At 41.2% G+C, this 23285-nt stretch overlaps 1 protein-coding gene and 1 non-coding gene across 2 annotated transcripts in view; both read right to left on the bottom strand.

Moving 5' to 3' along the window:
• il1rapl2 (interleukin 1 receptor accessory protein-like 2) overlaps nt 1-23285 on the bottom strand; it is a 557469-nt gene that overhangs the window by 486732 nt on the left and 47452 nt on the right. The window lies entirely within an intron of this gene.
• LOC121282704 lies at nt 22259-22365 on the bottom strand. Its single transcript, XR_005944120.1, has one exon. It is a non-coding gene; the product is annotated as a U6 spliceosomal RNA (small nuclear RNA).

Here is a 23285-nt window from a genome sequence, read left to right on the forward strand (position 1 = left end):
GAAAATTTCAATCCAAACCGAACCATTGAAATAAGCTTTGGGAAGGTTAGCCAACCTGATAGTTTAATAAAGTACAATCACCAAAAGACTTCAGCTCTCTCAGATAAAGCGCATCTCCTGAAAAATAATTTCTCATTTGTTTGGAAGATGGATAATTAAGATGCAACTGATTGCTTAATGGTCGTCTGAGAATCGATTTAAATAAGTAGTTTAAATTCTGTCAGGAGGCAAGCACAAGTAGAGTGAGTAAAATATCCTCAAATCGGAATGACCTTCACACAGTCTTTCAATTTCGTATAGGTTCATGAATAAACGATCACAACTGTCACTACCACTGATACACTTATTTCCGCAAGTGTTTTAATAAATTATTATTCTCTAATGTGGTGTACGCCCTAATAATGTGGCAGGACCAGATTCACTTTGCCTGACCACTTCTGCAGTTCTGCCATTGGTGGAAGCACTTTATGCTAACAGACCACATTAAATGATATGCTGTTTAGAATTAACATGCCAAGTGCGACTGCACAGCCTCAAACAGCCAATTTAGCAAACAGTTTCAATTTTTTTGAATCAAATCATGCAGCAAATTTCTCATGTTCACTTCACAGCTCATTTCTGAAGGATACATGAACAAGTGAAATAAACAGTAGATGATGATCATCCTACTACATACTTGCAACATTCTCTTCTTTTCACACAAAAGTTAGTTTGACCTCCTCCAAGGAATTATTAAGACGGTGGTTGGTGATTTTAGGACAAAATCAATGTTACGATGAGGTGTTCTACTTAAAAATAGGTCAAACTTTAATTTCACTTGAAGGTGCTAAATTCTGTGGGCAGAATTTTACGAAAGCGGGATTTATCGTTCTCGCTGTCGTCAATGACGTTTAGCATGTCTCACCGCATTTTACGGCCCCTTCCCCTCCCAAACAGGGCCATAAAATTCTGCCCTCTGACTAAAGGCAGCAATTATCAACTAGAAACATTAATGATTGGATTGCTAGACATTGTCTAGGCAAGCTGTGGTTGCTTACCAGAGTAATTTAAGATTATTTTATTACTCTGATCTCTGCAGTGTGGGTGGATTTCTTCTCGCAGTTACTGTCACAATACAGGGTTGTTAATCTTTCAACAATAACTTCCATGTGATTCAGATCCAAGTGGCTTTAAACAACAAACATTACATTGATTGGTCATAGTATTGTTCATATACAACTCTCCTGTGTTACATTAAATGACAATCAATTAAATAACCAAGTTTCACCATGGACTTCAAGATGATTAAGGTCAACCTCACCACAAACAACTGGACCCATTTTGTGAGTGAACAGAGTGAGTTATCAGGGCTGCTTTTTAAAATTAGGGAGCTATGTAATGGAAACACTTCGGGATCTCCTGAACGCATCCCTGAAGAGGTCAGACATCCCTGCTGACTCATGGGAGAACCTTGTTATATTCCTGATAGCCAGTTGGTGAAGGAAGAAACCAAAGCCAGTTTTTATCTGGAATATATTTATTCACAGAGTGAAACATGCAAGTATAAATCTCCTGACTCCACTCAACTATTACAAGTGCTCAAGTAACCATCCAATCATTGCACTCCTCCTGCATGTACTTAACCTCAATTGATATAATTAACATCGCTGGCCTGTGGCCACCCAGAATGAAGAAGGTTCATTCGGGAAGGCACCAAACACACTGAGAGACTTTGTCAGGAACATGCAGAAGGGGAATCAAGGCGTGGGACAGAGCACACAAATCTCCACATCCACCTGACCTGTCAAGCACCACTTTCCCTGCATGTGGCAGAATTTGCAGATCATGTACTGGACTCATCAACCATTTCAGAACACATGGAGCCAGAGTGGGAGCAAGTCATCTTTGATTCTGAGGGACAGCCTAAGACGAAGATGGGTAGTGTGACTGTCCTATTATGTAGTTTGCACTGCATAACCTACAGTTTTATTCTTAATGTGAATAGGTGGTATCGAGACAGTCTGCAAGCTATGTAGAAGCATGAGCCACTTTTCAAAATATGCCTTGTACAACTCATATCATCTATCTCCTATGACAATCAGTGGCACCCCAGGGGATTCAGAAACTTTATATTTACATTGACATTTTTAACACCAATCTTCATAGATGAATCATGTTTCTTTCAATTTCATCAATAAACGCATAAATGGTGAAGTAGTTTATTGCAGTCATTAAGAATAAAAATCAAAATGCATTTATATGACACCCTAACCCTAACCTTTCTCAGATAAAGTTCTTAGAGAAAGTGCTTGTAAAATATGTTATGTAAATTTATTGATTATTGTTATGCAGGGAAATGAATAAAGGTTTTTAAATTATACTGGCTCCCTGACCGTGGCACCTAAGTGATAAAGTGTTTCACAAAGGGGGTTGTTCAAAGGTCAGAGATTTAGCTCCATGACACCCACCTTTCTCAGGAATGATCTGGGTATCTCACTGAATATCCCTTTCCATTTAATTTAACTCAGCAATTAAAAGAGTACGGAGGCTATTTATATTATGTTTCACACCTTGTTACACAGGCCACTTAAGTAAAACCTATAGCAATAGGTTTACAGGTGAGTTAAAGGCATTAGTGAAAAATGGCTCATTTAGAAAACCTTGCTTGTTAATTAACAAAAAGGATGACAGTAATGCACACAGAGTGCTTGTTCCTGTAATGGGAATCAAGTTGGCTCACATTCAGCACTTCTGTTTGGCTGCCAGATTTATAAATAAGGGGATAGTGGGGCTTCAGTGATGGTAATGCCATTGAACATCAAGGGGCGATGGTTGGATTTTCTTTTGTTGGAGATGGTCATTGCCTGACACCTGTGTGGCGTGAATGTTACTTGCCACTTGTCAGCCCAAGCCTGGATATTGTCCAGGTATTGCTGCATTTGGACATGGACTGCTTCAGTATCTGAGGAGTTGTGAATGGTGCTGAACATAGTGCAGTCATCAGCGAACATCCCCACTTCTGATCTTATGATGGAAGGAATTATGTATATTCATCACTGTATAGCAATAAGCAATAAACAGTGTCAACTAAGCCTGGAAACAGGTAATATTAGTGGCACATCCTTATTCACACAGCATTGCTTTTATCTGCTATTTTCATAGAAGCATTAACCCACTTAAAGTGCATTAAAACAGCAGATTGAGGAATGTCATATGAATGTGTTCAGTGTTCATCCATTTTAATTTCTAGTCTTTGGTGCTTTAATCCAGGAATGTAATAAATATGCCTTTTGAAATAGCTCAGTATATTTTTTGATTTGCATACTAAACCTAATCATGAAAGAATAAATATGCTGCCAAAATTATGACATTGTCTAATGATTAACAGAGATATCCCCTTATTTATAAATCTGGCAGCTAATCAGAAGTGCTGAATGTGAGCCAACCTCATTCCCGTTACAGGAACAAGCACTCTGTGTGCATTACTGTCATCCTTTTCGTTAATTAGCAAGTAAAGTTTTCTAAATGAGCTATTTTTCACTAATGCCTTTAATTCACCTGTAAATCTATGGCTATAGGTTTTACTTGAGTAGCCTGTGTAACAAGGTGTGAAACAAAATATAAACAGCCTCTGTACTGCTTTAATCACTGAGTTAAATTAAATGGAAAGGGATATTCTGTGAGATACCCAGATCATTCCTGAGAAAGAAGGGTGTCATGGAGCTAAATCTCTGATCTTTGAACAATTCTCTCCGTGAAACACTCATTTCCTAGGTGCCAAGGTCAGGGAGCCAGTAGAATTTAAAGACTTCTTTACCATTGACCAGAAACTGAACTGGATGAGTCATATAAATACTGAAGCTAAAAGTGCAGGTCAGAGGCTAGGAATCATGCGTTGAGTAACTCACCTCCTGACTCCCCAAAGACTGTCCACTATCTACAAGGCACAGGTCAGGAGTGTGATGGAATACTCTCCACTTGATTGGATGAGTGCAGCTCCCACACTGAAGAAGCTTGACACCGTCCAGGACAATGCAGCCCACTTGATTGGCACCAAATCCACAAACATTCACTCCCTCCACCACCAACGCACAGTAGCAGCAGTGTGTACCATCTACAAGATGAACTGCAGGAATTCACCAAGGCTCCTTCAACAGCACCTTCCAAACCCAGAGTCACTACCAGATAGATGAGAGCACCACTACCTGGAAGTTCCCGTCCAATTCACTCACGATCCTGACTTGGAAATATATTGCCGTTCCTTCACTATGAGTCAAAATCCTGGAACACTCCCTCTAACAGCACAGTGGGTGTACCTACACCACATGGAAGCAGCTCACCACCACCTTCTCAAGGGCAACTAGGGATGGGCAATAAATGTTGGCCCAGTTAGCGAAGCCCACATCCCGTGAATGAATATAAAAAAATTGTTTTGCAATGTGATGTGTGAGGCCATTCCACAGTCAGCTGTGGGGAACTCTTCAGGACAGAAGCCCACTTTTCTCTCATGAGTGCTGCAAACATGGCTTCTGCAATCTTGGGCTTCAATTTACAGGAGTAGGACTTCATAACTTATGGATTCAGGGAAAAGTGGATGTTGAGCCTCATACTGCTAACCTCTATGCAAAGCCAAAGTCATTTTGCAGCAATGTGTAGTGACGGCGTCATGAGAGGAGGAGGTGGGGACAGGAAAGACAACTTCTTCCCAGGATGGTCCATCTAACCTAAAGAGTGGGCAAGCAGAGGGAGGCGCTAAAGTGGCAGATGATACACAGCCGCCTCCATTCCAGACAGGCACCACTGAACAAATTCAGCCACCTGTTCCTCCCATCAAGGCAAGGACACACACCTTGTGGGAAACTGACCCTAATGCAATGATATTAAAAGCAAAATACTGTGGATGCTGGAAATCTGAAATAAAAACAGAAAATGCTGGAAAAACCTAGCATGTCTGGTAGCTTCGGTGGAGAGCAGAACAGAATTAACGTTTTGAGCTCCTGTGACTCTTCCTCAGAGCTGAAGAGAGGTAGAAATATGATGGGTTTTATGCTGTTGACAAGGGGTGTGGGTGGGGGGAGTGGAGCAGGAAGGGCAAAATAGAAGGTCAGGGATAGGTTGGAGGAATGATAAAATGACAAAGATATCATGGAGAGAAGACAAAAGGAGTGGTAAGGATAGTGTTAAAGACTAAAGCAGATGTTAATTGTAGCATGAAGGTCAGATAGCAGAATGCGTTAATAGCAGAACAAGGGGCGGCACTTTCTGAAAACCAAACCTGAGAACAAGATACAGACTGACACTTGGGATTGTGTGTATATCGGGTGGGAGGGGAATGTGGGGGGAGGGAAGGGGTATGGAAAGAATAAAAATGAAGGACAGAGCTCATGATCTGAAGTTGTTGAACTCAATGTTAAGTCCAGAAGGCTGTAAAGTGCCTCATCAGAAGATGAAGTGCTGTTCCTTCAGTTTGTGTTGGGCTTCACTGGAACATTGTAGCAGGCCAAGAAAGGAAAGGTGAGCATGAGAGCAAGATAATGAATTGAAATGGCCAGCGACACATAGGTCAGCGTAATGCTTGTGGACTGAGTGGAGTTGTTCCACAAGTTGGTCACCCAGTATGCCTTTAGTCTCCCCAATGTAGAGGAGACCGCATTGTGAGCAGCGAATGCGGGTGACTAAATTAAAAGAGGTGCACGCGAATTGTTGCTTCACAAGGAAGGAATGTTTGGAGCATTGGTTGGTGAAAAGGAAGGAGGTAAAAGGGCAGTTATTATGCCTCTTGTAATTGCATAGGAAGGTGCCGTGGGAAGTGAATGAGGTGTTGGGAATGAAAGAGGGATGAACTAGGGTGTCACAGAGGGAATGGTCCCTTTGGAATACTGGGGAGATGAGGGGAAGATGTGTTTGACGGTAATTAAATTTTGTGTATTTTATTTCAGAGACATAAGGCCAAATTTGCATCTGGGTACAGAGGTTCATTTTGGTGCATGAATGGACACACTTCATTTTTCTTTGGAGGAAATCTGATTTTCCTCTGCATTCCCAACCCCGTGACATTTTCCTCCTGCCTTTTGGCAGGTCAGAAATGCCCAATGCGCACCTGCCCTCACTGAGGACAAGCTTCCCATTTTAATTGGGGGACAAAAATCAAATATTCCCCTGCACATCATTTTCATCTGGTTATGCAGGGTTTTGGAAGCCCATTACATGCGTGCCACATTCGAGAGTTCATGAGGAAAATGGAAAGTCTGCTGTGAAGTCTGGAGCATAATGAAAGGTAAGTGTAAAGTGTTTTCACACTTTCAAGTGCCATTATTAGGTGCTGTTTGCAATGTAGACATTTTTTCATACAGTGATTCATCATAGGTTTCTGTCCTTTAAAGGTATATTGACCCCTGCATTGACCAGACTTGTGTATTTGTTCACATGCATTACAGTACTTTCCCAATGGAGAAAGTAGCATGCTGCAATGAAAGATTTTTACAAATGTTGTAACAAATTTTGTCCCCTCAGCCTTTGCTATCATATTTTCTGCTGTGATTTAAATGACTCTGGTTGCTATATATAGAGCATGGTTTTAACACTTGAAGAAATCTAACCACCTGCTCCCTTACATTGATTAACAGGCAGTCTACATTGAAATTGAAATTAACTCGCATTGTTCTTTCCTTCTCAGTGTCATCTATCGTTTGGACAACTGTGGCCATTATCGATGTTTGGCTGAGCATTAAGGTTTCAGCACAATAGATATAGCATTCACCTAACAGTGAACGACAGTTTCAAGAAGTTGTAATAAGAGATTGTTTCTTTGATGTGGTTTCTGGTTTATTAACACAAGCTAATAGGATTACAATTATTACAAGTTTTCTTTCACATGGCATGACGCCTTTTGTTCTCAGAATCAATCTTGAGATATGTAAGCTTTTATTAGATCATGTGAGGTTTATTTTTTTCCAAGCCATGTGAAATGTTTTCAATTGATATTCCATTGAATTTGATGACTGTATATAGTGCATACCGGGTAAATGGCTCTGGAGGATACATGGGGCATAGAAGTGGCATGGTCAGGGGAAACAGGGTGAGGGGTAAGGTTTAGGTGGCTTTTAAACACTATTGGGAGCTGGGATACTGTGCCGGAGAACAGAGGTGGGCCTTCTAACCAGTCTTCCTCCACATCCACACTCCTCACGCACACGAGCGCATTGTACTGCCAACCTGACCCTAGGTGTGAAAAGATAAAAATGGCGGCTGTGCAGTTTGTGAGCCATGAAAATGCATAGGTGAGGTTCTCCCAAGCCCAGGGGGAAATTTGGCCCATTTTCTTAATATGTTGACAAATTGGATGGGACGCTCTGCGTGGCTGTGAAATTAGGGGCCAAATTAAAAAAGCTCTCCGCAAATGGCTGAGGCAACATTCTTCCTGGCTGTATGATACTTTCCTCCTCCTACTCTTGGAAATGAGCTCATTATTTGCCTTCAAATAATCTGAATAACATAGAGTACTGCAAATGAAGGTATCATGTGTACTTTCTTCTGTCTCTTTTATTTTGTCTTGTATACTGAAACTGCACAACATGCAAGAGGTATTGATTACTCTGGACATTTTTACAAGGACAGAACATTAACCCCAACCCCTCCTTTTGGTCCAAGCAGCAGAATCTCTGCTTGAGTTGCTCCATGATATCCTCAACATTATTTCTGGTCTCACAGCAACCATCGACTTCTTATTCCTTCAACCACCTGGGCATGTGGATTGGCACAAAAATGAAGGCATCCTGAGTGTTTCCAGGTGTATCAGGCATTGTTATTTGATGGTGCTTCTGTGGCCTGATTCCACCTGCACATTAATGGAATGGAAGCCATTACTGTTCATGCGGTTTGTGTGAGGAGATTGGATGATATTTCCCATATTTGGAAGTCTTGTCCCTAAATTTACAAATTTCTAAATGAGAGAGGACCAAGGTCTATCTTGTTCATCTTTTACCATCCTGGTTGTGACATGACATAATGATAATGGAATTCTTGATTAATCATAACAATCAATCTCTATCAATGAGTCTACAACAGATGTGCAAATTACATTATAAAAGCCCCAGTGTTAAACAGCCTTGGGAGACACAGGCCCAAAGCCACATCTTTCATCCTGGCCATGATATATTTGCCAAATATAATTTCTCAAGTTGTTCATAACTAGTTTTAAAAACAAGATATAACATATAGAACCCAAAGCAAATCCTGTCACCTATCTAGTTCATGTTGTGTTTCCACGAGGAAAGTGATGTGTGTGTTGGCATTTGCAAACATGAGATGCCAATTTCTTTATGCATCCAGAAGCAGATGATCTGGGACCTAGCCCCTCCCAAGGCTCGGAAAGACCCAACTGCATGGGGTGACCTTCTCAGCTTTGGGGAGTATCATCCCTGTTGTTGAACTGGGGCAGATCTCATGACAACCTCTTCTCCAAGAAACTCACCCAGGCCAGTAAATCCAGGTTTTTGGCTAAGGATGGATGCGTACAAAATGCTTAAGATCTTTTTGTTCTTCCGTGAATCAATCTTACTCATCTAAATTACACAGCGCTATTGGAACTCCTTAAAAGGAGTTCACAGCTTTAAAATGCAAAAAATGTGACATACATAGCAACAGAAATTAAAGCAGAAAATGTAAAAGAAACTAATTAGTAAGTGCAGCCTCAACTCCCTTAATAAAAGCAACTATTGCAGGTCAGAGCTACCAAGAACAGTTCTGCAATTAAAAGGAAAGATCTAGCACATTAAAAAAAATACAAGTAAAATTATGGCAATCACACAAGCCCATGGCAAAGCTATAGAAAATTTTTGGTTGTCTACAAGCAGTTTAATTAATGGATTGGCTCACAATTCCAAGAAAAAGACATGCTGCAATATCATTGTTTTAACAAAAGCATGCACTTATAACCTTATTGTAACTTGAGATTCAAGAACAGTGTGAAACAATCACACTTCAACACTGAAGAGATTTTGGCAAGCAAATATAACAATTTTGGACCAAATGTAATTGACCAGAATTATACTGAAATCTAATAAGAGTACTAAATTTAGCCAGAAGTACAACCATATTAAATATTATTATGTAGCATTTGCAACCAGGATAGATCAATCAAGCAGTAACTTTCCTGTTTGTTGTATAAAGAGCAAAATATTACTTGAGTATCTTAAGTATCCACTTCTCTTTAAATCAGAAACATCAGAAGTCATCCAACAACACAAGCATTGTCACATGACGAAATTCATTCGGATTCAAATGTGGATATTATTATTTACCATAAGGCATTTGAGTAACTTGAGTTACTGAGATACCAAGTCAAAATCAGGTTTTAAAATCCGAGAGTTCCAAGTGATGCAAATGCCCCGCAGTTCAAACAGTAACATAACAAACTAGGAAATATCTATACATCCTACTCAGACATGGCAGTAATAATTCCCCTTCAATTCATCATGTGGCAACTCCCACAGTGCAGCTCTAGCTCAATAACAACTTGCATTTATCTAGCATCTCTAATGAACAGAAAGCGTTTCACAGAAGTATATTCAGATAAAAATGGATGCTGAGCTAAAGATGAGGCTATTTGATGGGTTGACAGAAAGCTTGGACAGAGAGGTGAGTTTTAAGGTGAGTCTTAAAGGAAAAGGAATTTTGGAAAAGTAAGAACATTTCAGGAGGAAATTCCAGAGCATTGGGACTAAATAGCAGGAGACAATACTACCAACATTGTGGCAAAGGAAGGGGAGGTATATAACAGGCTAGGTTCAATGGAATTCAAAGTTATATTGGAGAGTACAGCTGGAGAACCACTGAGACATATGGGATTTTTACACATCTTAGACAGTATTTTGTACAATATGTTTACATAAATATTTCAGTTCTCCCTCGTGGCTGAATAAGTCACATACATAAATATTGCAAGATGACTGTCATTACAATTTATTAGATTATGAAATCAGAACCTGCTTAGGAGCAAGAAAACATTTAAAAAATCTGTAGTGTATCTCTTTTTATTATATGACATCTTTACATGGGGCAAAACAAAATGAGTTAAACATAGGCTTCAGGGTGAGGGTGAAATTAGGTTTAGAGGAAACAAAATATGAGTTTTATCACAGCTGTCACCTCTTGTACACCCTGCCTGATAGTTAATTCGACTGAACTGAATATTGGATGAGATGTGTAATGGGCTGTTGCAATATCACTTGTTCCTCTACCCAAGTTGAATTTCACCCCCTAATGTAGGGTTAGAAAAGTAATACAGAAAACTGTGTAGATGTTGCATTAATATGGTCAAGAATGAGCTCACCTCTGTTGCATGATCAGAAAGTTAACAAATAAACTTTGTTTGGCTGACAGCTCATGATTTTGAAATTTAGACATGTGCATGCTTACAGATGACCGAAAGGAAAACAACAAAATATGTAATTCTGGGTGAAATTGTAGCCAAAAAAAAATGGAAGCAATGCATGAATGGAGGCCAATCTTTCCCTTCAATTTTCTTCCTGAAGAGCATGGCACATAAACTTGCTGGATGATTTTTCTGGTTTTCCGCACCTGACTGTCTCTGAAGGAAGGGACAAACAGCAATGTAATTCTCACATAAACGAACAGAATTTTCTACATTCTGACATCTTCTGTTAGAAATGCAGTTCAGAAGCAGAATGCTCCCCGTAAAGTGTGGCCCAGGGATGGACCTAAACTTGCTCTTCTGTCCTCGTTGGCTGCAATTATGCGCAGCCCATATGCGCCCACTTTGTACGTCCTAGGCAAAAAAATTGCCTCATATATGAGCAGTGCTCTGTATTCCCCATGCTATTGGTTGCTTCCTGTGTAGCATACACTGTTATGACACAGCAGTTGCTAAAGGCTGAGTTATTTTAAAATCCTGGAGGGAAACTTTAAACAACTGTCATAACCTATATTTTCATTTGGTATGTTTGAAATGCAACTCTAAATTCAGGAATAAGACCACCAGTTCTCGAGAGGTTTTTTTTACATCAAACTACATGAGACGTTAATTAATTTACACAAATTAATATATACACATGGCTACAAATTACTATTATCGTAACTTAAACAAATTCCCAAACTAATCTCCATTAAGGCAACAGCAACCCATAGGGAAGAATTTTCCCTCCATCGGTGGGGGGCGGGAAGTAGTGCAGGAGTGGTCGTGTGCAGGTGCGCCTCCGATTGATGCCCCCGATCGGGGGCGTGCTGCCATTTTACGCGGGCAGGCCAATTAAGGCCCACCTAGCGTGACGTCCGCCAGGATGCTCACCCTTTGCAGGCGGGGGGGATTCCCTCAGCCGAGAGTGCGCTCTTTTGTGCATGAATGCAGAAGAGCACACTCACCTCCTTGAGGCTCAGTGCTGCCTCAGGGATAGTGGCTCCAAATGTAAAAATGGTAAAGGTACAAAAACAAAATTTCCCTGACATGTCCCCTCATGTGACACTGTCACATCAGTTGAGACATATGCATCACTTTTCATCAAACATTTATTAAATTTTTAAAAACCCTCATGAAACATCATCCCGCCCGTGGATGAGGTTTGATGCTTTTTCTGAAGCCCGCCAGGGCTCCCAGCCTGCCCACCAACCCTAAGGTTGGACGGGCAGGTCCATTAATGAGGTTAATGACTTTGTCAATGGCCTCAATTGGCCGTTCACAGGTCGGTGGGTGCACAGCTGATTCGGCTGCGTCCCCACCAACCTGAAAATAGAAATGACACGGGCTGACATCAGGAGTTCCACCTGATGTGATCCTGCATCATTTTACACGTCGGAGAGCGGGCCCTGCCATCCCCCCCCTCCCACACCCACCCACCCCACTCCCCACCCGCTCGCCAACCTAAAGATCCTGCCCATAGATCTTAAGCAGACACCAGGCAAAGCACTTTCACCTTGAAAATTCAAAATGAGGTTCTTTTCACTTTGATTCCTTGCAGACACAGTGGTAAGCTTACGAGCTTTGATCTTACATTGCCTCTGCCCTGCACACACACAACCGCTGTCTGCTATACCCAGCACATCTCTTTGAATGTAAATTCTCATTGTATTACCAGCTCTTTTGAACTCCATCTCTCCTAACAATAAAACCCCTTCCATTGTACCAATTTTATTAATAATATAAACATTGTTTGGTCTGTGCTGACTAGGTGCCAGATTTCACTCCCCTTCTTGAATGCTCTATTGAACAAAATGCAAATGTACCTCTACTTCTCTGTTTACATCTCAAAACTAGTATACATCAAAGCACCCAGACTAGCTGGCTTTAATCCAATTAAGACACACCCACAGACTAAACCTCTATTTAAAAAATAATAATTTCCAACAATATTATATAATTAATAGCTTCATACAGGCACGCTATTCTGACTGGTTAAAGGTGAAGGAGGAGGGTTGCCTCTGTGCATCGGAAGACTGATTCAGCACTAACCTGACATCACGTAGTCCAACTGGCTGATATGGAACCAGTGTGTTAAATTTGGGCAACAAATATCCAGGCAAGATCTGCATTGCTCACTCAAGAACAAACAAGCATGAAGCTGCAACATGAACCTTGCACAGTGTTTTTTTAAAAAAAGAATTAGTTACCCTGGTTACAGGTAATTTAAATCGTTGGAACTTTTTCCATTGAAAAAGTGTCTGGAAGTACTCTGGAATGCTTTTGGAGATATTTTGTGGAGCTACTGGATTTCCCAAAATGCTGCCACATCATCACGGGGGGTGGTTCGGGTAGGGGGACAGAAGAGTAGGTGACTAGCTCACACAAAGGCTTCAACACATAATCAGGCAGCTGTAGCAGTGTATCTGGGTTAGCAGTACAACAGGGAGAAGGGAAGGGAGGTTGGGAGAGAAGGAAGGGAGGAAGGAAGGTGGGGGGGGGAAACAAGAGAGGGAGGAAGACTTGGATTTATATGGCACTTTTCATGACCACCAGATGTCTCAGAGCACTTTACAGCTAATCTTTTTTGAAATGTAGTCACTGTTGCAATGCAGAAAACATGGCAGCTAATGGGATGCTGATTCAGGGATAAATATTGACCATGACAATGGAGATAACTCCCCTGATCTTCAAAATCATGTCATTGGATGTTTTACTTCCACCTGAGCAGGAAATAAGGGGCCTTGGTTTCATGTTTCATCAAAAAGATGGCACCTCCAACAGTGCAATGCTCCCTCAGTATGGCAGTCAATTAATCATTTGTGGAACACCACTCCATTCATGCTGGGTTTTTGTTTTATTCATTCATGGGATGTTCGCATCGCTGGCTAGACCAGCATTTATTGCCCATCCCTAATTGCCCTTGTTCAGCTGGCATTTCTAAGAGTCAACCACATTGCTGTGGGTCTGTAGTCACATGCAGGCCAGACCAGGCAAGGATGGCAGATTTCCTTCCCAAAGGACATTAGTGAACCAGATGGGTTTTTACAACAATTGGCAATGGTTTCATGGTCACCATTAGACATTTTAATTCCAGATTTTTATTAAATTCAAATTTCACTAACTGCCCTGGTGGGATTCAAACCCAGGTCCCCAAAGCATTACCCTGGGGTCGCTGGAATAATAGTCCAGTGACAATGCCACTATGCCACTGCCTCCCCCTAGGATGGGGGAGTGGTGAGGGGTGTCTGGGGCAGGAATTATGGGTCTATTTATAAAAAGTAATCTTTTGCAGTGGACATTAGTGAAGGGTGTTGGAGGGAAATCTTGACAAATTCCACTTGTTTTCAAGAATTAATACAGCTTCAATCAACAATGCAACATAGGCAATATCAAAAACTGATTTAGTCTCAGAATATTAATATAATAAATATTCAAATCATCTGGGATGGATAATCCATCAATAAGATTTGGAGATTCATAAAACAAGTGACTGCTGTAAGTAGAATTTGCTCAAAAACAGCTTTTGTACAGAAATAAGCAAATAATCCTTTTAAAGGATGCTGACACAGCAAAACTCTATTATGGATTGTGGTGTTAAATTAGTGAAACTTCCATCAACATCACATAGGAAACTCCACTAAACCTTATGTCTGAATACATTGAATGAAATCTTATAGCATTTAAGATCTATATATGTATTTCATACATCAGTTCAAATTATCATTCCGTCACTGTGATAGTCTTTTGCAATGAGCAGGTTGAATGCTTTGGCTTCTTAGTGATGCTATTGTGTTGCTCTTTATCAGAGTCTCAATGCTTAAAAATGACTGCCAGAAAGTTATGCGTTTTCATTTGGACTATGACTGCATCTGTTGGAGTACTGTGTGCAGTTTTGGTCCCCTGACTTAATTAAGAAAGGATCTAATTGCATTTGAAGTAGTTCACAGAAGGTTCACTCGACTGATTCCTGGGATGAAGGGCCTATCTTCTGAGAGAAGGTTGGACCCATGCCCATTGGAATTTAGAAGGTTGAGAGATAATCTTATTCAAACATATAAGATCCTGAGGGGGCTTGACAGAGAGGATGTTTCCACTTGCAGGGGGAGTCTAGAACTAGGGAACATTTTTTTAAAAATTGGGGGTCATCTATTTAAGACTGAGATGAGGATTTTTTTTTCATTCAAAGGGTCGTTAGTCAATGGAATTCTCTTCTCCAGAGAGCAATGCAGGCTGGTTCATTGAATATATTCAAGGCTGAGTTAGTTAGATTTTTGATTGACAAGGGAATCAAAGGTTATGGGTGGCAGACAGAAAAGTGGCGAGGCCGCAATCACATCACTCTGAATGGCAGAGCAGGCTTGAGGGGCCAAATGGCCTAGTCCTATTGCTAATTCTTGTGTTCTTGTACAGATAATAAGCTGGGTCTACTTAAGCTCCTTGCTATTAACTGCCACTAGGTAGGGATGGCTGTAATAATTGCAAGGTGTACCTCCTGCTATAGGCCCTGTATATGGTACCATAGAACATAGAAGGCCATTTGGCCCGTGCTGCATCTTTGAAAGAGCTATCCAATTAATTCCATTCCGGTGCATTTCCCTTGCAAGTGACTCTCGAGTAATTATCCAATTGCTTTACTTGAAAGTTACGACTGAATCAGCTTCCACTGCTCATTCAGGCCGTACATTCCAGGTTATAAGGACTTGTTGCATTAAAAAAAATGCTCATCTTCCTCTTATGTACGTCCTTATAGAATCATTGTTGAGTATGTTCAAGGCTGAGATTGATGGAGTCTTGGAAACTATAGGAATCATGGGTTATGGGGGGGTGGGTGTCAGGTGGGAGGATGGAATTCACGTTGAGGATCATCCAGGTTCTTATTAAATGATAGAACAGTTTTGAGCTGTAATATGGCTTAGGCCTACTCCATTTTCTTACATTTTTTAATATTACAAGCAATAGCTGTGGCTCAGTGGTGGAACTCTTTCCTCTCGATCAGAACATTGTGGGTTCAAGTCCCACTCCAGAGACTTGAGCATAAAACCTAAACAGACACTCCAATGCAGTATTGAGGGAGTGCTATGTTGTCAGAGGTACTGTCATTTGAAAGAAATCTGATGCCACTATTTTAAAGCAGAGCAGGGGAGTTATCCCTGGTGTCCTACTTATTATTTATAAGAACATATGGGGCAGAATCTTCGGCTTGTCGAGTGGGGGTGGGGCCCACTCACCGAGGCGTAAAATGATGCAAGGTTATGTCAGGCGTGCGTCCCAACATCACCGCGCGCCGTTTAGATTTTCAGTTCGGCGGGTGCGCAGCCGACTTGGCTGTATGCCTGCTGAACTGCCAAAGGCCTATTAAGGCCTGTTAAAAAGCAATTAAGGCAATCAGCTGAGCTGCCTGTCCAACCTTAAGGTTCACAGGCAGGCGAAGAGCCCAGGCGGCCTTCGCATTTTTCAGGGGACCTCATCCACGGGCGGGATGAGGTTTCATAAACGATTTAAAATTTTCAGAAAAACTTTTATTAAAACGAATGCACGTGTCCCAGCTCATGTGACAGTTTCACACGAGGGGACACGTCATTAAAAAATTTCCAACACTTTGTTGAACTGTTTAAACTTAAAACTAATCTCGCTGAGGCATTCTGCGCTCTTTCATGCACATGCGTGAAAGAGCTCACTCCCGACTCAGGTAACACCACCCCTCCCCCCACTGCCCGCACAGGGAGCGCTCACATCCACGAAAAATGGTGGCGCCTAGCTGATCGGGGGCGCTGATCGGCTGTGTGCCCACCTGCGCCTGCCCCCGCAAAAACCCCCCCGACGAGGAGAAATCTCTCCCCATCAATTAGGAGCAGGAGTAGGCCACTTGGCTCCATGAGCCTGCTCCACCATTCAATAAAATCATGACTGATCAGATTGTAACCTCAACTCCACATTCCCGCCTACTTCCGATAACCTTTCACCCCCTTGTTAATCATGATTCTATCAACCTATGCCTTAAAAATATTCAAGGGGCTTGCTTCCACAGTTTTTGACAAGAGAGTTCTGATATGCACGACCCTCTGAGAGAAAAATAAATCATCTCTGTCTTAAATGGGCGACCCCTTAGTTTTAAACAGTAACCACTAGTTCTAGATTCTCCCACAAGTGGAAACATCCTTTCTACATCCACCCATCTCAAGATCCCTCAGGATCTCATATGTTTCAATCAAGTCATCTCTTACTCTTCTAAACTCCAGCAGATACAAGCCTAGCCTGTCCTGCCTTTCCCCATAAGACAGCCCACTTATTTCAGGTATTAGTTTAGTAAACCTTCTCTGAACTGCTTCCAATACATTTACATCCTCCCTTAAATAAGGAGGTCAATACTGTACACAATACTCCAGATATGGCCTCACCAACGCCCTGTATAATTGAAGCATAACCTCCCATAAGAACCTAAGAACTAGGAGCAGGAGTAAGCAATTCAGCCCTCGAGCCTGCCCCGCCATTCATTACGATCATGGCTGATCTCATTTTAGCCTCAACTCCAATTTCCTGCCCTCTCCCCATAACCTTTCAACCCATTACTAATTAAAAATCTGTCTATCTCCTCCTCAAATTTATTCTGCATCCCGGCATCCACTGCACCCTGAGGTAGTGAGCTCCACAGATTCACGACCCTTTGAGAAAAGTAATTCCTCCTCATCTCTGATTTAAATCTTCCACCCCTTAGCCTAAAACTATGGCCTCTCATTCTAGAATGCCCCAGAAGGGGAAACATCTGCTCCACGTCTACTTTGTCTATCCCCTTTAACATCTTATATACCTCAATTAGATCTCCTCTCATCCTTCTAAACTCTAGCGAGTATAAGCCTAAACTGCTCAATTTCTCCTCATAGGACAAGCCCCACATCTCTGAGATCAATCTAGTGTCTTTCTTGTGTATTAAATTTCCTTAGAAATAAATAATAACACTCTATTAGCTCCTAACTACTTGCTGTACCTGAATACTAAATTTTGCGATCCATGCACTAGAGAATCCTAGATCTCTCTGCAATCTCTCACCATTTAGATAATATGCTTCTTTTTTATTCCTCCTGCCAAAGTGGACAATTTCACATTTTCCCACGTTGTACCCCACTGCATGATCTTTGTCCACTCACTTAACCTGTCTATGTCCCTTTGTAGCCTCCTTAAGTCCTCTTCACAACTTACTTCCCTTCCTATCTTTGTGTCATCAGCAAATTTAGCAAACATACCTTCAGACATTTCACCCAAGTCATTTATATAAATTGCAAAATGTTGAGGCCCCAATACTGGTCCCTGTGGCACACCACTCGTTACATCTCACCAACTAGAAAATGGCCCATTTATGCCTACTCTGTTTCCTGTTAACTAGCCAATCTTCTATTCTTGATAATACGTCACTTCACTACACCATGAGCTTTTATTTTCTGCTATAACGTTTGATGTGGCACCTTATCAAATGTCTCCTTAAAATCTCAGTACGGTACATCTACAGCACATGTCACTTCTTCGAAGAACTCTAATAAATTAGTAATGCATGATTTTCCTTTCACAAAACCATGTTGACTCTGCCTGATTACATTGAATTTTTCTAGGTGCCCTGCTATAACATCTTTAATAATAGTTCCTAACATTTTCCCTATGACAGATGCTAAGCTAACTAGCCTGTAGTTTCTTGCTTTCTCCTTCCCTTTTTGAATAAAGGATTACATTCCCTATTTTCAAATCCAATGGAACCTTCCCCGAATTTAGGGAATTTTGGTAAATTAAAATCAATGCATTAACTATTTCAACAGTCACTTCTTTTAAGGCCCTAGGATGAAGTCCATCAGGACCCGAAAACACGTCAACCTGCAGCTCCAACAATTTGCTAAATACCACATTCCTGGGGATTGTACTTTTTTTTTTGAGTTCCTCCCTTCCTTCTATTTCCTGACTTACAGCAATTTCTGGGATGTTACTTGTATCCTCTGTAGCAAAGGCCAATGCAAAATACTTTCTATAAGACCAATGCTCACTTTATGCACTCTTTTCTTGTTAAAATCTTTATAGAACCCCTTACTGCCTGTCCTTATATTTCTAGCTAGCTTCCTCTCATACTCTAATTTTTCCCTCCTTATTAATTTCTTAGTCATTCTTTGCTGTTTTTCATATTCTGTCCAATCTTCTGATCTGCCACCCATCTTTGTGAAATTATATGCATTTTTTCTTTAATTTTATGCTATCTTTAACTTTTTTTAGTTAGCTACAGATGGTGGGTGCTCCCTTGGAATTTTTCTTTATCGTTGGAATGTATCTATTCTGTGTATTCTGAAATATTCCCTTAAATGTCTGCCACTGTATCTCTAATGCTTTATCCCCTTAACTTAATTTGCCAGTTCACTTTAGCTAGCTCTGTTTTCATGCCATCATAATTGCCCTTATTTACGTTTAAAGTACAAGTCTTAATCACGGTTTTCTCTCCCTCAAACTGAATGTAAAATTCAATCATATTATGATCACTGCTATCTTGGAGTGCCTTCACTATGAGGTCATTCATTAATCCTATCTCATTGCACAATACCAGATCTAGTATAGCCTGCTCACTGGTTGGCTCCAAAATGTGCTGTTCTAAGAAACTATCCTAAAAATATTCTATGAATTCCTCATCTAGGCTACCTTTGCCCTTTCTAATTTTTCCAGTCTATATGTAGATTAAAATCCCCCATGATTATTGCCATACCTTTCTGACAAGCTCCCATTATTTCTTCCTTTGCATCCCATCCGACAATGTGGTTACTGTTAAGGGGCCTGTACCCCACGGCTACAAGTGACTTCTTGCCTTTATCATTTCTCATCTTAACCCAAACTGCTTCTACATCCTGGTTTCCTGAACTTAGGTCATCCGTCTCTATTGTGCTAATGCCATTGTTATTTAATAGACCCACTCCTTCACCCTTTCTTAGCTTCCTGTCCTTCCTAAGTGTCATGTAACCTTCAGTATTTAGTTCCCAATCTATGTCCTCCTGCAGTTCTGTCTCTGTAATGGCCATCAGATTGTACTTATTTATTTCTATTTGTGCTCTCAGTCCATCTGTTTTGTTTCCAACGCTATGTGCACTCAGATACATTGCCTTTAATGTTGTCCTTATATTATTTTTGTAACCTCTAGCCTTATCTGCTGATTTATTCTTAGATTTGAACACTCTGTCCTTTCCTGTCATGGTGTATATCACTTCCCATATCACCTTTCTCTCTTGCTTTGTCTCTACTCCTTTATTTACCACATCTTCCCAAATTTGATCCCTTGCTCCCACTATTTAGTTAAAACCCCTTTACTTCCTTAGTTATGCGACTCATTAGAACACTGATCCCAGCACAGTTCAGGTGTAGACCATCCCACTTTCCCCAGTACTGCTGCCGGTACCCCACGCACCAGAACCAGATGGAATATAATATGGGAAAACGTGAAGTTATGTACTTTGGCAAGAAGAATAGAGGAGCTGAAAATGGAGAAAGACTGCAAAAAGCTGGACCATATAGGGATTTGGGGATCCTCATTCTTGAATCACAAAAAAACTCACATACAATTTCAGGAGGTAATAGGGAAGGCACATGGAATGTTGGCCTTTATTTCAAAGGGAATGGAGTATAAAAATGGGGAATTCTTGCTAACATTATACAAGGCACTAGTTAGACCACACCTAGTATGCTGTGAACAGTTTGGGTCCCCTTATCTAAGGAAAGATATACTGGCATTGGAGGCAGTCCAGAGAAGGTTCATTAGATTGATCCCAGTTATGGAGGGATTTTCTTATGAGGAGAGGTTGAGTAGGTTGGGCCTGTGTTCAGTGGAATTGAGAAGAATGAGACCTTACTGAAACATATAAGATTCTTAGGGGGCTTGACAGGGTAGATGCTGAGAGGTTGTTTCCCCTTGTGGGAGAGTCTAGGACCAGAGGGCATAATCTCAGAGTAAGGGTTCACCCCATTTAAAACAGAGATGAGGAGGAATTTCTTCTCTCAGAGGGTAGTGAATCTGTGGAATTCTTCACTGCAGAGGGCTTTAGAGGCTGGGTCATTAAGTATATTCAAGGCTGAGATGGACAGATTTTTAATCAATAAGGGAATAGAAGGTTATGGGGAAAAGGCAGGAAAGTGGAATTGAGGATTATCAGATCAGTCATGATCTCATTGAATGGTGAAGCAGCATCGATTCCTACTTTTGCTCCTATGTCTTATGGTCTTATAACCCACAGCTCCCATGCAATCTTTGAGCCATGTATCCACCTCTTTAATTTTATTTATCCTATGCCATTTTGCACCTCGTTTAGGTAATAATCCAGATATTATTACTGTTGAGGTTCTGCTTTTTAATTTAGTGCCTAGCTCCTCATGCTCTCTATGCAGAATTTCTTTCCTAGTTCAACCTATGTCATTGGTCCCTACATGGACCATGACAACTGGATCCTCCCCGTCCCACTCCATGTTCCTCTCCAGCCCTGAGCAGATATCCCAAACCCTGGCACTGGGCAGACAACATGGCCTTCTGGATTCTCGCTCTCAGCTGCAAAGAATGGTGTCTATCCCCTTGACTATACTGTCCCTGCTACCACTACATTTCTTTTAACTCCACACATTTGAATGGCTTCCAGTACCACAGTGCCATGATCAACCTGTGCATCCACACTGCAGCCCTCCCTCTTGGCCATACAGGCTGCAAGAACTTTGAACTTGTTGGCTAGCTGCAGGGGTTGAGGCACCTCCACTCCCACTTTCTTGATCCCCTTACCTGCCTGTCACACAGTCACACCCTCCACTGCCTGACCACTGACCAAAACAGATGCGCTAACCTAAGGGCTGTGGCTGCCTTCTGGAACCAAGTGCCCAGGTAACACTTCCCCTCCCCGATGAATCAGAATGTCTGTGGCTTAGCCTCCAGCTCAATAACTTTGAGGCAAAGCTCCTCAGGCCACAGACACTTACTTCAGATGTGTTTATCATGGATTCCATTGGCATCCAGGGGCTCCCAGATGTTGCAGTCATGAAACATCACCTGTTCTGCCATCTGTGTTGTATTAATTACATTTTTTTCTTAATTAATTTGTATTTCCCCTCTTCATCAAACTCCTTCACTCACCAGACTTTCAGCTTGACACCCTGTGCACTCAACGCAGCACTCAATGCTGACCAAGCAGCACTGAGGGACCACTATTTTCATACTTTCTGAAAAACAAATGAGGCAAGCTCTAAAATCCAGTTTAAGTTAGCTAGTAAGAACATAAGAAATAGGAACAGGAGTGCACCATTTGGCCCCTCAAACTGCTCCACCATTCAATAAGATCACAACTGATCTTCTTGTGTTTCGATTTCCACATTCCCATCTACCCCCGATAACCTTTGATTCCCTTGCCTAACAAGAATCTATCAATCCCTGCCTTAAAAATATTCAGTGACCCCCACCTCCACCACTTTCTGAGGCAGAGAGTTCCAAAGTCTCACAACCCTCTAGAGAAAAAAATTTCTCCTCATCTCTGTCCTAAAATGGTGACCCCTAATTTTAAAATAGTGCCCCCTAGTTCTGGACTCACCCACAAGAAGGAAACATCCTTTTGACATTTACCTTGTCAAGGCCATTCAGGATCTTGTAACTCTTTCAAGTACAAACTCGTTTCCATCTGTTTCAGATGAAGTTACATTGTTTCATAGTTTGCCATTGTGAGATTTGAACTCTTGATACTCTTTTGAGTAAACCTGTTTCCATCTGTTTCAGATGAAGTTACATTGTTTCATAGTTTGCCATTGTGAGATTTGAACTCTTGATCTTGGGGTTACAAACCCAGTACCATAACCACTTGGCTATTTAGGCCAAGCCATATAATGGAACGCTTCACGAATTTGCGTGTCATCCTTGCGCAGGGGCCATGCTAATCTTCTCTGTATCGTTCCAATTTTAGTATATGTGCTGCCGAAGCGAGCACAAATGGCTGTTGAAAGAGTCCAGGTGTGTTTTTCTTCTTGGGTGCCCTGGCAAGGCCAGCATTTGTTGCCCATCCCAAATTGCCCTTTAAATGAGTGTCCTGCTAGGCCATTTCAGAGGGCAGTTAAGAGCCAACCATATTTCTGTGGGTCTGGAGTCATTTATAGGCCAGGTAACTCTTTCGAGTACAAACCCATTTCCATCTGTTTCAGATGAAGTTACATTGTTTCATAGTTTGCCATTGTGAGATTTGAACTCTTGATACTCTTTTGAGTAAATCCGTTTCCATCTGTTTCAGATGAAGTTATATTGTTTCATAGTTTGCCATTGTGAGATTTGAACTCTTGATCTTGGGGTTACAAACCCAGTACCATAACCACTTGGCTATTTAGGCCAAGCCCTTAACCCGTTTCTATCTGTTTCAGATGAAGTTACATTTTTTCATAGTTTGCCATTGTGAGATTTGAACTCTTGATCTTGGGGTTACAAACCCAGTACCATAACCACTTGGCTATTTAGGCCCTTCAATCAAATCACCCCTCACTCTCAAGTGGAAACAAATCCAGTCTGTCCAACCTTTCCTCATAAGACAACCCACTCATTCCAGGCATTAATCTAGTAAACCTCCTTTGAACTGCCTCCAATGCAGTTACATCCTTCCTTAAATAAGGAGGCCAAAACTGCACACTGTTTTCGAGGTGCCCTGTATAACTGAAGCATAACATCCTTACTTTTATGTTCAATACCTCTCATAATAAATGATAGCATTCCATTAGCCTTTTTAATTACTTGCTGCACCTGCATACTAATTTTTGTGACTCATGTACTAGAACACCTAAATCCCTCTACACCTCAATATTATGCAGCCATTCTCCATTTAAGTAATACACTGATTTTTTTTGTTCTTCCTGCCAAAGTGAA

The sequence above is a fragment of the Carcharodon carcharias genome, chromosome 9 (genome assembly GCF_017639515.1).
Source record: "Carcharodon carcharias isolate sCarCar2 chromosome 9, sCarCar2.pri, whole genome shotgun sequence".
Classification (NCBI taxonomy): Eukaryota; Metazoa; Chordata; class Chondrichthyes; order Lamniformes; family Lamnidae; genus Carcharodon; species Carcharodon carcharias.